The sequence below is a fragment of the Rana temporaria genome, chromosome 4 (genome assembly GCF_905171775.1).
Source record: "Rana temporaria chromosome 4, aRanTem1.1, whole genome shotgun sequence".
In the NCBI taxonomy this organism is placed as follows: Eukaryota; Metazoa; Chordata; class Amphibia; order Anura; family Ranidae; genus Rana; species Rana temporaria.
In genome coordinates, this window is record NC_053492.1 from 2,290,075 (window position 1) to 2,304,475 (window position 14,401).

The following is a 14,401-nucleotide window of genomic DNA, read 5'->3' on the forward strand; positions in this document are numbered from 1 at the left end:
ACATTATTATCAACATGTAAAAGTCTGTGCTCCAATCACATCATCAGATATAAAATGTCCAGCTGGTAGGGAATGGGTGTAAGAAAAGAGAATACATACAGTGCCTTGAAATTTTCCCAATTTTTTTCATATTACAACCAAAAATGTAAATGTCATTTATTGGGATTTTATGTAATAGACCAACACAAAGTGACACATAATTGTGAAGTGGAAGGAAAATTATAAATGGTTTTCATTTTTTTTTTTTATAAATGTGTGAAAAGTGTGTGTGTGTGTGTGTGTGTGTGTGTGTGTGTGTGTATTTGTATTCAGTCCCTTTACTCTGATACCCCTAAGGCTGCATTCACACCTGAGCGTTTTGTCGCCTGAAGTGCGACGTTCAAAAACGATAGAGGGGAAAAAATACATTATTCCCTATGGAGATGGTTCACATCTCCACTCCAAAACGCCTGAAGCTCAAACAAGTTCCGGACCCTTTTTTGTCGCGCGTATCGGGCGGTTTGGGCGTTTTTGAGCATTTCCATTTCCCATAGAAAGTAATGGAAATGCTCGATTCAAGCGACTAGCGCGACAACGAGCGTTTGCTACAGGCGTTTTGTCGCTTTAATCAATAGAACATTTCACCCAGGCAGAAGATAAAAAAAAATCTACCAACAAGTGATGAAAAGATGATAATTTTTCCTATTGGCTAAAATAAAAAAAGTTGAAGTACAAAAACGTTGGAGGACGCTGTTTGCAAACGCGCAAATAAGCATGAATACTCGCGAAAAAACGCTGGAAAAAAATGCCGGAAAAAACGACCGAACGACCTACGCTCAGGTGTGAATGCAGCCTAACTAAAATCTAATGGAACCAATTGCCTCCACAAGTCACCTAATTAGTAATTAGAGTCCACCTGTGTGTAATTTAATCTCAGTATAAATACAGCTGTTCTGTGAAGCCCTCAGAGTTTTTTTAGAGAATCTTAGGCCCCTTTCAGATTGGGGCGGGAGCCGCGGTGGCGGTATAACGCTGCTACAAAAAGCGGCGTTATACCGCCGGGATTGCAGCGGGAATCGGCCGCTAGCGGTGTGGCATTAACCCCCCCAGCAGCCAATTAAGGGTTAATACCACCTGCAATGTGCCTCTATAGAGGCGCATTGCCGCGGTTTCCCATTGTTTTCAATGGGAAGGAGCGGTATACATGCCGCTCCTCTCACCGCTCCAAAGATGCCGCTGACAGGAGATTTTCTTCTCTCGCGCCAGCGCATCACCTCAGTGTGAAAGCCCTCGGGCTTTCACATTGAGTAGGCAGTGAAGGAGTTTTTCAGGCGGTATAGCAGCGCTATTTTTAGCGCTGTACCGCCTGAAAAACTCCTCAGTGTGAAAGGGGTCTTAGTGAACAAATAGCATCATAAAGGCCAAGGAACATACCAGACAGGTCAGGGATAAAGTTGTGGAGAAGTATAAAGCAGGGTTAGGTTATAAAAAATCCCCCAAGCTTTGAAGATCTCACGGAGCACTGTTCAATCCATCATCGCAAAATGGAAAGAGTATGGCACAACTGCAAACCTACCAAGACATGGCCGTCCACCTAAACTGACCGGGCCGGGCAAGGAGAGCATTCATCAGAGAAGCAGCCAAGAGGCCCATGGTAACTCTGGAGGAGCTGCACAGCTCAGGGGGGAGAATCTGTCCATAGGACAACTATTAGTGGTGCTCTCCACAAATCTGCCCTTTATGGAAGAGTGACAAGAAGAAAGACATAAGAAGACCTGTTTGCAGTTTGTGAGAAGCCATGTGGGGGAGGGGACACAGCAAACATGTGGAAGAAGGTGCTCAGCTGCTCAGTTGAGACCCAAATGTAACTTTTTGGCCTAAAAGTAAAACGATATTAGCCAGATTCAGAGAGACGGGCGCATCTTTATTTCGGCGTAACGCATCCCATTTGCAGTACGTCGACGTAACATAGTGAGGCAAGGCCAGTATTCACAAAGCACTTGCTCCCTAAGTTATGTCGGCGTAGCGCAAATGGCCCGGCGTAACCCGGCCTAATTCAAATTAGGCAGGTAGTGGGCGTGCTACATGTAAAGTAACCGTGACCCCATGTAAATGAGGGCCGTTGGTACGGCGCATGCGTGCGCATGCTCAGAATCACGTTGCAAATACTCAATGCTTTCGACGTGAACGTAACCTACGCCCAGCCCCATTCACGTACGCTTACGCAAACGACGTAAAATACGACAGGTGTTCCGTCGTCCATACCTTGCATGGGCTGCGCCATCTTTTTGGTGGTTTATCTTTACGCCGGCGTATGTCTTACGGCGTATGTCTTACGTAAACGGCGTAGCTTACTGCGACGGGCATACGTACGTTCGTGAATCGGCGTATCTTGCTCATTTACATATTCAACGCGTAAATCCACGTACACGCCCCTAGCGGCCAACGTAAATATGCACATAAGATACGACGGTGTAGAAGACTTACGTCGGTCGTATCGTAGCAACAGTGAGGCGTATCTCATTTTAAGAATGCGCACAAAGATACGATGGCGCTCATTCGGACTTACGACGGCGTATCTACTGATACGCCGTCGTAAGTCTCTCTGAAGCTGGCTATATATGTGGGGGAAAACTAACAGTGCACATCACCCTAAACAAACCATCCCCACCGTGAAACATGGTGGTGACAGCATCATGTGGTGGGGATGCTTTTCTTCAGCAGGGACAGGTAAGCTGGTCAGAGTTGAAGGAAAGGTGGATAGAGCCAAATGCAGGGCAAACGTAGAGGAAAACCTGTTAGGCCCTGTACAGACGAGAGGTTATCCGATGGAAACGGTCCGCCGGACCATTTCCATCGGACATTTCTCCTCCGGATTTTGATCTGATGGCTGTACACACCATCAGATCAAAATCCCAGCGGAAAACATCCGCGGTGACGTGGCCGCGCCGTCGCCGCGACGATGACGCGGCGACCCTGCTAGGTAAATCCTTCCACGCATGCGTCAAAATCACTTCGACGCATGCGAGGGATGGGGATCGGGCGGACTTATCGGGCAGTCTGTACAGATGACCGGATAAGTCCGAAGGACAGGATTCCAGTGGATAGATTTCTTAGCATGCTAAGAAATTTTTATCCGCTGGAAATCCGTCGGCTGGATTTTTATCCGCTGGAAAATGTCCGCTCGGGCCTACACACGACCGGATCTGTCCGCTGGAACTGATCTGCGGATAAATCCCAGCGGACAGATCCGGTCGTGTGTACAGGGCCTTAGAGTCTGCAAAAGACTTGAGACTGGGGGGAGGTTCACCTTGCAGCAGGACAACGACCCTAAACATACAGCCAGAGCTACAATGGAATGGTTTAGATCAAAGCATATTCATGTGTTAGAATGGCCCAGTCACAGTCCAGACCTAAATCACATTGAGAATCTGTGGCAAGACTTTAAAATTGCTGATCACAGATGCTCTCCATTCAATCTGACAGAGCTTGAGATATTTTACAAAGAAGAATGGGTGAGAAATGTCCCTCTCTAGATGTGCAAAGCTGGTAGAGACATCCCCAAAAAGACCTGCAGCTGTAAATACAAATACGAATGCCCCCCACACAGACTTTTCACATATTTATTTTTATCATTTTCTTTCCACTTCACAATCATGTGCCACTTTGTGTTGGTCTATCACATAAAATACCAATAAAATACATTTCTGTTTTTGGTTGTAACATGAGAAAATGTGAGAAATTTCAAGGGGTATGAATACTGTTTCAAGGCTCTGTATTATGTTTATGGTCGTTACCCTCTGACCGAGAGAGATGTGGATCACATAAACACGCGACAAGACTTACAACATAAATAGACCTGAAGTGTGCCTTGGTGGTCTGGTCAGTATGCCAAGAAAAGGGGGCAAAAGACTCAGATAGGGAAATAGTTTATATTGATTTCTTGTATTTATTGAGCCAGCTTGGTAAAGGCTTGTGCCATCCCTTCATGAGGATTTGGGATGTATGTGGCAAAACAAGGAGACTTCCATCAGCCTGGTATCTTGATTACGTAGTCTGGTACTCCCTGTTGGGAGGCAACTGAGGCTGCTCCAAAGAATGTCCAGAGAACTGACTGGGGTTTGAAGCCCAAGTTACTTAGGAGGATTCTGACATGCTTGACACACTGGCTGACACTCAGGGAGCTGGTTTAGAAAGGGTAGCAACGAGCTACCATCAGATTGGCTGGGTAGATGGAGCAGTAGTGGGTCGAGCACCGTCACTGGGCGTCAGGCGTTGTCAATCTGAAACAGGTTGATGTCAACCCCAGGGGCTGGTTTGTTGCGTTTGCAGACTGTGAGAGTGTAGTGGTTCGAAAGCGAGTCGGGTGGCGTCGGAGCAGTGTGTGACTGCCGGAGCCGCTGACTAAATTCACTAGGTTGTAGGGAACCGTAGAAGGCTTGGTAGATGGCTGTTCGGGTGACTAGTCTGGGCAAAGCCCTTAACAGGGAACGAGTAAGGATTTTAGACATGTCCCTAAAGAGGGGACTCTTGAAAGGTAGGCGCTTGCCACTGACTACAGGTTGGTGCTTCTGTATGCCCTGTAGGAGGGACTTGACTGCATGGGCTCGAGAATACTGACGGTTTACTGGGGTCCTGCAGGGACAGGAAATGCTGGATGCCATCTAGATATGGCGTGATAGTATTGAGAAATGGTCAGCTGCATGTGGCAATACGATATGAAGGCTAGGATGTGTCCAACTGCTGCATCGGGGGAAGGGGCCAAAAATTTGCGATTAGTGTTCCAAGCAGTGCGATGGGCCTTCAGTGTGTTGCGTGCCAAGGAGTGGTTAATAAGTTGGATTGCGTTGGTGAGATGTGACTTCAGTCCATCGTCAGCAATGTCCATGGTGGGACAGGGTTAGTTTTTGGGTTCGGCTCCAGGCTCTTGCTGGAAAAAACATCCATTCCAAGGTTGGAATAGGAAAGCGCATCAGCTGCTTTTTGCATTTGCCTGGAAAAAGGTCTACATAAGATATTAACTGGTGACGGAGTGACAGCTGCGCGAGCCTGCGCAGGAAGTGATGGGGAGTGACTTAGATCTACCTTAATTGATGATGTCGGCTGTGGCCTGATTGTCTGTGGTGAAGAACAGTGTCTGTCCTGTTCAAGTGTGGTCCCAGACCTGGGCAGCTGCCACGATGGGGTGCAGCACGAGGTGTGATGAAGACTGGGTAAAAAATTTTAAGAGAATTTCTGGGGGCCAAGTTTTGGAGAACCAGTGGCGGCCTAAAAATGGCTGCAAAAGCCTTTGGTGGCTCGGCTGACACTGCCAGGATGAAGATTGAAATGCTGTTCTATCAGGTGGGGAAGTTGTCCCACATAGCTAAGTCTGCTACTGATGCTTGGTCTAGTTTGAGAACTTGGACTGGATCTTGCATTGGTGTGAGAAAATCAAGACAATACACAGGTGCTCAACAAGACGATATACATGCACTCGCAGGCCAACGTGCACTCGCAGGCCAACGTGCACTCGATGGTGCTGGATGAAAACCTGAACTAACCGCAGGGAAAAAACAGAGAAAAGATGAGTGGCCCGCGTGCCACTGAAGATGAATGGCCAACTGAATGCCACTGTGTGTTTGTGTGGCTGATTGTTTGTCACTGAGGTGTGTTTGCAAGTTTAGTTTGTATTCGGGTTTGCACGTAGGTGCCTGCCGCAAAGTGTTTGATACTATTGCAGACAATATTGTGCGGTTGCAAGGGTGTCAGTGAGTGTCAGGTTGCTGGGACGATATTGTGTGGTTGCAGGGGCCTTGAGTATGAAGGTTTGTTTTGAGACGGCATTGCGTGGTTGCAAGGGTCTCAGTCTGGTTTGCTGAGACGATATTGCGTGGTTGCAAAAGGTCTCGATGACTATGAGGTTGTTTTGAGATGGCATTGTGTGGTTGCCACGACTTTGTATGGCTGCAAAGGTCTGAACGGGTGTCAGGTTGCTGAGATGAGATTGTGTGGTTGCAAAGGTCTAGACGGGTGTGAGGTAGCTGAGATGATATTACATTTAGCAAGGGTCTCAAATGAGTGTCAAGTTGCTGAGAAAATATTCCCCTTTATTTTTATTTTTTTATGAAAACGACTGTGAATGAAACGCTGGTAAACATGAGTTACCGCATCTGGCAGTGTTTACAAGCTGTTACAGGCATTGGCGTTTCAAATGCGTTTCGAATGCCTCTGAACATCCGTCTGAACCCATTTTTTTTACCAACAGCAGTGTACATGAGGCCAAAGATGATTTGTCTGGCTGCAAGGGTCTCAATGAATGCCAGGTTGCTGGGGCGAGACTGCATGGTCACAAAGGTCTTTGACGAGTGGGAGGTTGCTCAAGACAGTATTGCGTGGTTGCAAGGGTCTCGATGAGTGTGGCGCTGCTGAGACGGTATTGCGTTTGCAAGGGTCTGAACTATGGTGTGAGGCTGCTGAGACGGTATTGCGTGGTTGCAAGGGCCTTGATGAGTGTGGGGCTGCTGAGACGGTATTGCGTTTGCAAGGGTCTGAACTATGGTGTAAGGCTGCTGAGACGGTATTGCGTGGTTGCAAGGTTCTCGATGAGTGTGGGGCTGCTGAGACGGTATTGCGTTTGCAAGGGTCTGAACTATGGTGTAAGGCTGCTGAGATGGTATTGCGTGGTTGCAAGGGTCTCGATGAGTGTGGGTCTGCTGAGATAGTATTGCGTTTGCATGGGTCTCAACAATGGTGTGAGGCTACTGAGATGGTATTGCGTGGTTGCAAGAGTCTTGACGAGTGTAGGGCTGCTGAGACGGTATTGCGCTTGCAAGGGTCTCAACAATGGTGTGAGGCTGCTGAAACGATTTTGCATGGTTGCAATGGTCTCAACAGGTGTCAGGTTGCTGGGCCGAGATTGTGTGGTGACAATTTTTTTTTTTTTTTTGCATTTTTTTTTTGCGTTTTGTAAGGGTCATGTGTTGCAAGGGTCTCAGGCTGCTGAGACAATTTTGTGTGCTTGCAAGAGTCTCCATGAGTGTGGGGCTGCTGAGACGGTATTGCGTTTGCAAGGGTCTCAACAAGGGTGTCAGGCTGCAGAGACGAATTTTGCGTGCTTTCCAAGAGTCTCCATGAGTGTGGGGCTGCTGAGACGGTATTGCGTTTGCAAGGGTCTTAACAAGGGTGTCAGGCTGCTGAGACAATTTTGTGTGCTTGCAAGAGTCTCCATGAGTGTGGGGCTGCTAAACGGTATTGCGTTTGCAAGGGTCTCAACAAGGGTGTCAGGCTGCGGAGACGAATTTTGTGTCGTTGCAACGGTCTCAACAGGTGTCAGGTTGCGGGGCTGAGATTGTGTGGTGGCAATTTTTATTTTTTTCTGCACTTTTATTTCTTTTTGCGTTTTATTTATTTATTTATTTATTTTTTGCGTGTTTTTTTTTTGCGTTTTTTTTTTTATAATATTTTTTTTTTTTTAAGGGTCATGTGTTGCAAGGGTCTTAACAAGGGTGTCAGGGTGCTGAGAGGATTTTGTGTGGTTGCAAGAGTCTCGATGAGTGTGGGGCTGCTGAGACGGTATTGCGTTTGCAAGGGTCTCAACAAGGGTGTCAGGCTGTGGAGACGAATTTTGCGTCGTTGCAACGGTCTCAACAGGTGTCAGGTTGCTGGACTGAGATTACGTGGCGGCAATTGTTTTTTTTTTTTTTTGCGTTTCATATATTTTTTTCCTTTTTGCGTTTTTTTTTTTTTTTTTTGCATTTTGTAAGGGTCATGTGTTGCAAGGGTCTCAGCAAGGGTATCAGACTGCTGAGATGATTTGCATGGTTGCAAGGTCTCAATCAATAAGAATTGGGTTACTGAGAAAGGATAGAAACACCTGGTTTGTTTGTACCTTAAGCAAGCAGTATAAGGTAGAAGGACAAAGCCTGTTTGAATCGTAGGTTCCATAGGGGCCACTAATGAACGATATGGGAGACAACGAATGGTAGTAAATTGATAAGACATAAAGAATGTAATTACAAATCTTACTTGCGACAGTGGGCCATGCGAGTGAGTTTGCGGCGGACTGTGGCTGGAGTGAAACATGTCGGGAACGTGCAGCGTGATGCCGTGCATGGGGCAAAACAACGAGGTTTGGTGTAGAAAATAGAACATGAGAAGTGCGTATCAATGCTTTGTAAGCTCCACTGCGGGAACCAAACATATGGTACAGGTGACACAATGAGTGGCCACGAATTTGACATGACAAACAAGCTAACGAATCCTACCTGGGACAGTGAACGTGCGACTGGGTTTGCTTTGGACTGGAGTGGATGTGCAACACATCCCAAGAGTGTGGTGTGGCGCCATGCATGACTCACAGGCAATAACTTTGGTAAATAAATGAGAGAGAAGAGCCGGTACAAGCAATTCGTAAGTTCCGCTGTGGGAACTAAAACACACGACATGGGGGAAACAATGAATGACAACGGTAGAAAGTATGCAATGTATGTGATACAAAATGGTTGTAAAATGCATGAAATGAATCCGATACGAATTGATAGTAAGGAGTATTGAACGAATCTGATACGAATTGGTTGTAGAGTGTGTGCTACCCCTTGCTTTGAAACCGAACACCTACCAACCACCCATCCCCCCAGGCTAATCAAGTGCAGACAAGGCACCATGTGAGTCCAATTACCACCTCAATCTGCCAAAGAACCCATACAAACACATGTCAATCTCCAAATGGATTTACAAATGAATCGTATGTTTGGCAAAAGAAAGTTACAAATTACTACGCCTGAGCCGAATGATGTTGAAACATGAGCAAAAGTAACTCAGAAGCAGATTTTTTCCCAAAAGGGATGCAGGATAGGAAGCATAACGAATTGCAAGATTGCACAAGATACGAAAAGGTTTGAATCCTACCTGCGAAGTAAGCGGGAACCGCCGGCGAAGACCATGAAGGGAGAAGCCGCAAAGCGCTTGCGATGTCGAATGCGATTGAATGCGCAGACTCACGGACATGAGGTGAGCTGGGAAGAGTCGGCCCAGTGACGTGTAGTACCGCACACTGAACCGACAAAGAGCATGTGTGAGTGGGCTGCTTAAATACCCTCCGGGCTCCTCCCATAAACTCAGGCTACCATACTGGCCTTCTTATTTATATGTAGCAGTGGGTAGAGGGGAGAGAGGAGAAGTCAGGACTATGTAATGTACAACATATTGTATAAGATACAACAGATAGGACTATATAGTATCAGAATGGTGTAATGTACAACATAGAGTATATAGTGCAGGGGTCAGGAGTATGTAATGTACAACATAGAGTATATAGTGCAGGGGTCAGGAGTATGTAATGTACAATATAGAGTATGCAGTGCAAGGGTCAGGAGTATGTAATGTACAACATAGAGTACATAGTGCAGGGGTCAGGAGTATGTAATGTACAATATAAATGATATAGAGTAAGGGTCAGGACTCATAATATTGGTATTCAGTAATTAGTGGAAGATTAAATGTTTACATGAGACAAGTTGCAGAGATCCCACACCGCTGCCTCCCATCTCCTGAGACTGCACTCAGTGACTTGGGTCTGAGACTATACAGACATATCCCTCCACCCGGCACAGCCAGCAAACAGAGCAAGTGACCATGGGAGAATTGTCTGTCAGAGACCATGCTAGACTCATATATGGGAAGGAGGCCCAAGATACATGTCCCATGTGCCAAGGTCTAGTAATGTCTATGAAGACAATCAACATTTTGCTGCCGGCTGGACCCCAAAATCTCCATAAATCCAGTCTAGAGCACAGAGAAGGAAGATTATCCGAGAGAAATACAGGAATACAGGACGGGGAACACAGCTCAGGAAAGTGACCAGAGGATTACAGGCTGATATCACCCAGTCCCCGCCCTACTCTGGACCAATCAGTGAGCAGTATGGGTGGAGGAATGGATTTAGTGTTAATGACCCACCTGTGCTGATCTCTGTAGGAGTGTCCTCCTCTATAAATGTCCCCGTTATTCCATCCTCCTCCATAGACTGCTGATCATCCCTCACATACGTCTCTTCTTCTTCTTCTGCTTTAACCTCAACTTTTATATCTATCAGACCTTCACCCTAATCCAAGAAAAATAAATAAAACTTCATTGGTAAAATATAAGCTCAGCATTCACACATCATCTTCATGAGTCCATGTTCTAGATGATCCATCCCACCAACCTTGTAATGCTGAGGGATGGTGTGATCTTCCCGGGAATACAGAGGACGGGGACATCTCTCTGGTGGGTTCCTGGTATTAGGCGGCTCCATCATATCCTTGTGTCCTTCTGATAACTCCTCCATCACCCCATACTCCTCATCCTCCTCTTTATACTCTTCTTTAACAACAATATTATAATCATCAAGGTTTCCACTCTGAAAGATATGATATTCATTGTAAAAAACACATCTGTGTATAATTTATAACTACTGTATTTGCCGGCGTATAAGACGACCCCCTAATTTTGCAGTTTTTTAAGAATTTTTTGCTTCTACTCGCCGTATAAGACGACCCCTATTCCGATGCTTCACATTTCTTTCTTCTGGAGCCATATTTTTATGCATTCTTGCTGAAGATGGAGCCAATCACGGCGAGTGATGTATTCCAGGGCTCAAAATTTCAAGTCCTGAGCTACTAGCCAGGCTTTAAGAGTTACTCGCCACCAGTTGCCCCACCTAATTCATACACTGCCCTGCGCCTAATTGAACCCGTAAACACGCCCTCGTAGATTATCTCATGGAATGACAATGTTTTATGCAGAATCAAGTTACAAAATTAAATATTACCAACAACAACTTTAACAAAATGGGACAGGGCACTGGGGGCAGACCAGAGGGACAGGGCACTGGGGGCAGACCAGAGGGACAGGGCACTGGGGGCAGACCAGAGGGACAGGGCACTGGGGGCAGACCAGAGGGACAGGGCACTAGAACTGGGTCTCTTCCCCATTCTCTTGCTGTCTCCTCTGCATCCATCCTCTCTCTCTCTCCCATTCATCTCATCATCAGGAGCCTGTGTGTGCGGCTCCACGCTTGCATGTCCCCACTTCCCCCTTTTATTCAGGCTGGCAGAGAGGAGAGGAGCTGCAGCACAGCAGGAGGAAGTACAATCCAGCGCTGAGATCCACACAACTGCACAGCCATTGACACCATAGCACAGCGCACACTGACAGCGCACAGCACACATTGAGACCAGTCTGTTCACAGTGCTCAGGCTGAACTTACATAGAGCACAAGGAGAAGAAAACTGCACAAACTAGAAGGCTGCTGCTCTCATGTCAGGGCAACTTTCAGTGAGCGCTGCACCGGAGTGGTAATTTTTGCAATCCTCCACCTCACTCATTACTTTCTGCTCTCCAGCTACATTGGTCGGGGCCCGGGGGAGGGGGGCTGGCTCAGAGAGGTCATACTGTTAGGTCCCATGGCTTAATGAGAATTGTAAGTAGAGCACCTGTGTACTGCTCTGCCTGTGCGCGGTTCACCAGACTACTTTTCCCAAGCATGCACCTTTCCTCTTCGGACGCAAATCTCATCGGGACTCTAAGTGTAGACACAGATTGGAGGGAGATTGGTCATGCAGCCCTGTCATCACTCGCCCCCAGCTTAAATCCACTCGCCAAATGCTAGTAGGCGAGTGGAAATTTTGAGGGCTGATGTATTCTATTAATTAATACAAAGCCTGCTTGGATTGGCAGAGGCTGTAACATCATCAGCTGATGCCTCTCTGACTCTCAAAGCCAATCCGAGCAGGCTACTGTATGTAGGCACTCGGATTGCCAGAGGTTGTTACTCCAATCTGAGCAGGCTCTGTATTCATTTGAATACATCACTCACCGGGATTGGCTAAGCGGTATTACCGCACATCCAGCAGGCAGCCGAGCAGCTGACCCGGCGTATAAGACGACCCCTGCTTTTTGGCCATTTTTTTTAAGTGTAAAAGGTAGTCTTATACGCCAGCAAATACAGTACCAATAATTGTCACTCATCTACCTGATGATGGTGAGGGATGGTGTGACCTTCCTGTGTGGAATCCCGGGAATACAGAGGACGGGGACATATCTCTGGTGGGTTTCTGTAGCTGGATGACTCCACCATGGTGTCCTGGTACAGATCTTTGTGTTCTTTTAGAAACTCTGACTCCTCCATCACCCCATCATCTTTTATCTCTTCTTTCACTTCAACTTTAGAATCTCTCACGTTTCCACTCTGAATATAGAAAAAAAATGACATCAATGGTAACAATGCAGATAATGTACAGATCCTAATGATACTATCAGTGATTGTTCCTCATCTACCTGATGATGGTGGGGGATGGTGTGACCTTCCTGTGTGGAATCCCGGGAATACAGAGGACGGGGACATCTCTCTGGTGGGTTCCCATTACTGGATCCATCTGTAGGAAACACACACACTGACTGAATACGTTGTTTCTATGTGTTTATCAGATGATGGGGGATCTAGGTGGAGCCTCCGTACTGCTCTCTCCTTTACAATAAAGTCTCCTCTTACCCGGTGATGTGAGGGGCAGCTGATTCTCCATCATGACGTCCTTGTAGAGATCCTTGTGTCCTTCTAAATACTCCCACTCCTCCATGGAGAAATAGACAGTGACATCCTGACACCTTATAGGAACCTGACACACACAATGATACAGTCACCATCCAGACACATCCCTTGTCTGTTACTGCATAATGTCCCAGAATTCCCGGCACCGCTCACCTCTTCTCCATCATCTCTCTGGTGACTTCTAGAATCTTCTTTGTATTTCTCTATTCTATCAGGGAGGGAGGTGGAGGCAATGTGTTGGTCATATGATCTCCAGTAAATGTGTATATATACTGCGCTGCCAAAAATGAAAATCAAGATTATTAAACAGTTTGCCACATGAAAAGAATAAAGAACTGAATGACACCAGAAAATACAACTAATGTCCAATTTATCAAAAAGACCCCTTCAAATATTAGTTGCTTGAAAAACAATGGCTGGTGCCATTAGTAACAGATAAACACGTGACAACTTCCAGGTGACCCCATATGGATGACACTCACCACAATGGGTGGAAATTCTATTACTAGATAGGTCTCACTGTGCATTTTTTGGTTGGACCCGCTATGTATCTTGTCACCAACTTGACCATTCACATTGTTGTGGAAATTTAATGAAGATGTATTTATTATGTATTGTCATAGTGTCACCCAGTGTTAGTACTCCCGAAACCCGCTCTAAAAAACTGACTGATGCTGGTTGAATCCCGTCTGGTAGTGGAAAACTTCCTGTGATTGGGGAGAGGTGTTTGCAGAGTGGGGGTATGTCCGCCTGCGAAAGGGCCCCTGTGCATTGCACAGACATTCATTTGGAGGGGATATGTTTACTCTCAAGGACTTTATCGGTTATAGGCGGATGTACGCTCTTGTTTCTGCTGTGTGTCTGATCAGCACATGTCAGGACATGAAGAGTATACCTGCAGATAACCTCCTATCCCCAGGAACGGTAGTATAATCCGGGTATGCGTTGTTCTATAGAACAATGCAGAATAAGGATTCATAACCAGCGGTAAATATGGGAGTCTTTGAGTTGTTATGGTCAGAAACGGAGTTCATGTTTGTTTAGCCATGCGGCTGCATTTGATTAGTTGAACGACATGGCTTCCAGGTAACGCATACACAATGGCCCAGATTCACAAAGCACTTTTGCCGACGTATAACAAGATACGCCGATGTAAGTGCAAATGTGCGCCATCGTATCTGTGCGCCAGACCCACAAACTAAGATGCGCCTAAAACCAGGCTACACCCCGCCGATGTAGGATGGGTGCATGGTGCCGCTCCCATTGATTAGCCATTCAAACATGCAAATGAGGGAAATACGGCGATTCATGAACCTGCGTGCGCCCCACGCAGGCTACACGAGGTGCGCGTAAGTTGTACGTCCGGCGTAAACTTATTCACCATAAAGGAGGTGCAACCCAGCAGCAGACATGCAAAGGTCTGCACCAGGGAACACAAGCCGGTGTATTTTACGTTGGACGTGTGTCTGGCTGGGCGTAGGTTACGTTCATGCCGTACGCAGTGATCTGGCGTAGTTTAGGCAGTTTTTCTGACGTGGTTGTGAGCAGGCGCAGGGGGATGCGTCCACGTTGCGGCGCATGCGCAGTTCGTGATACGTATCTGTCTGGCGCTCGGCCCATCATTTGCATCGGGTCACGCTTCATTTGCATGGGTCACGCCCACTTCCTCCTACGCTGGCCTGCGCCTTCGAAACCTACGCCATGCCGACGCAGCGTTGGGAGCAATAGCTTGCTGAATGCAGTGCTTGCCTCTCCGCGCTGCGTCGGCGTAGCGTATGCCGTTTGCGTTATGGCGGCGTAATGTGCGCCCACCTCTCTGTGAATCTGGGCCTCTGTCTCTGCTCAGACATG

General features: G+C 46.9%; 1 protein-coding gene across 1 annotated transcript in view; it reads right to left on the reverse strand.

Moving 5' to 3' along the window:
* Positions 1-14,401, reverse strand: part of LOC120935219 (zinc finger protein 850-like) — a 94,964-nt gene that overhangs the window by 80,181 nt on the left and 382 nt on the right. The window lies entirely within an intron of this gene.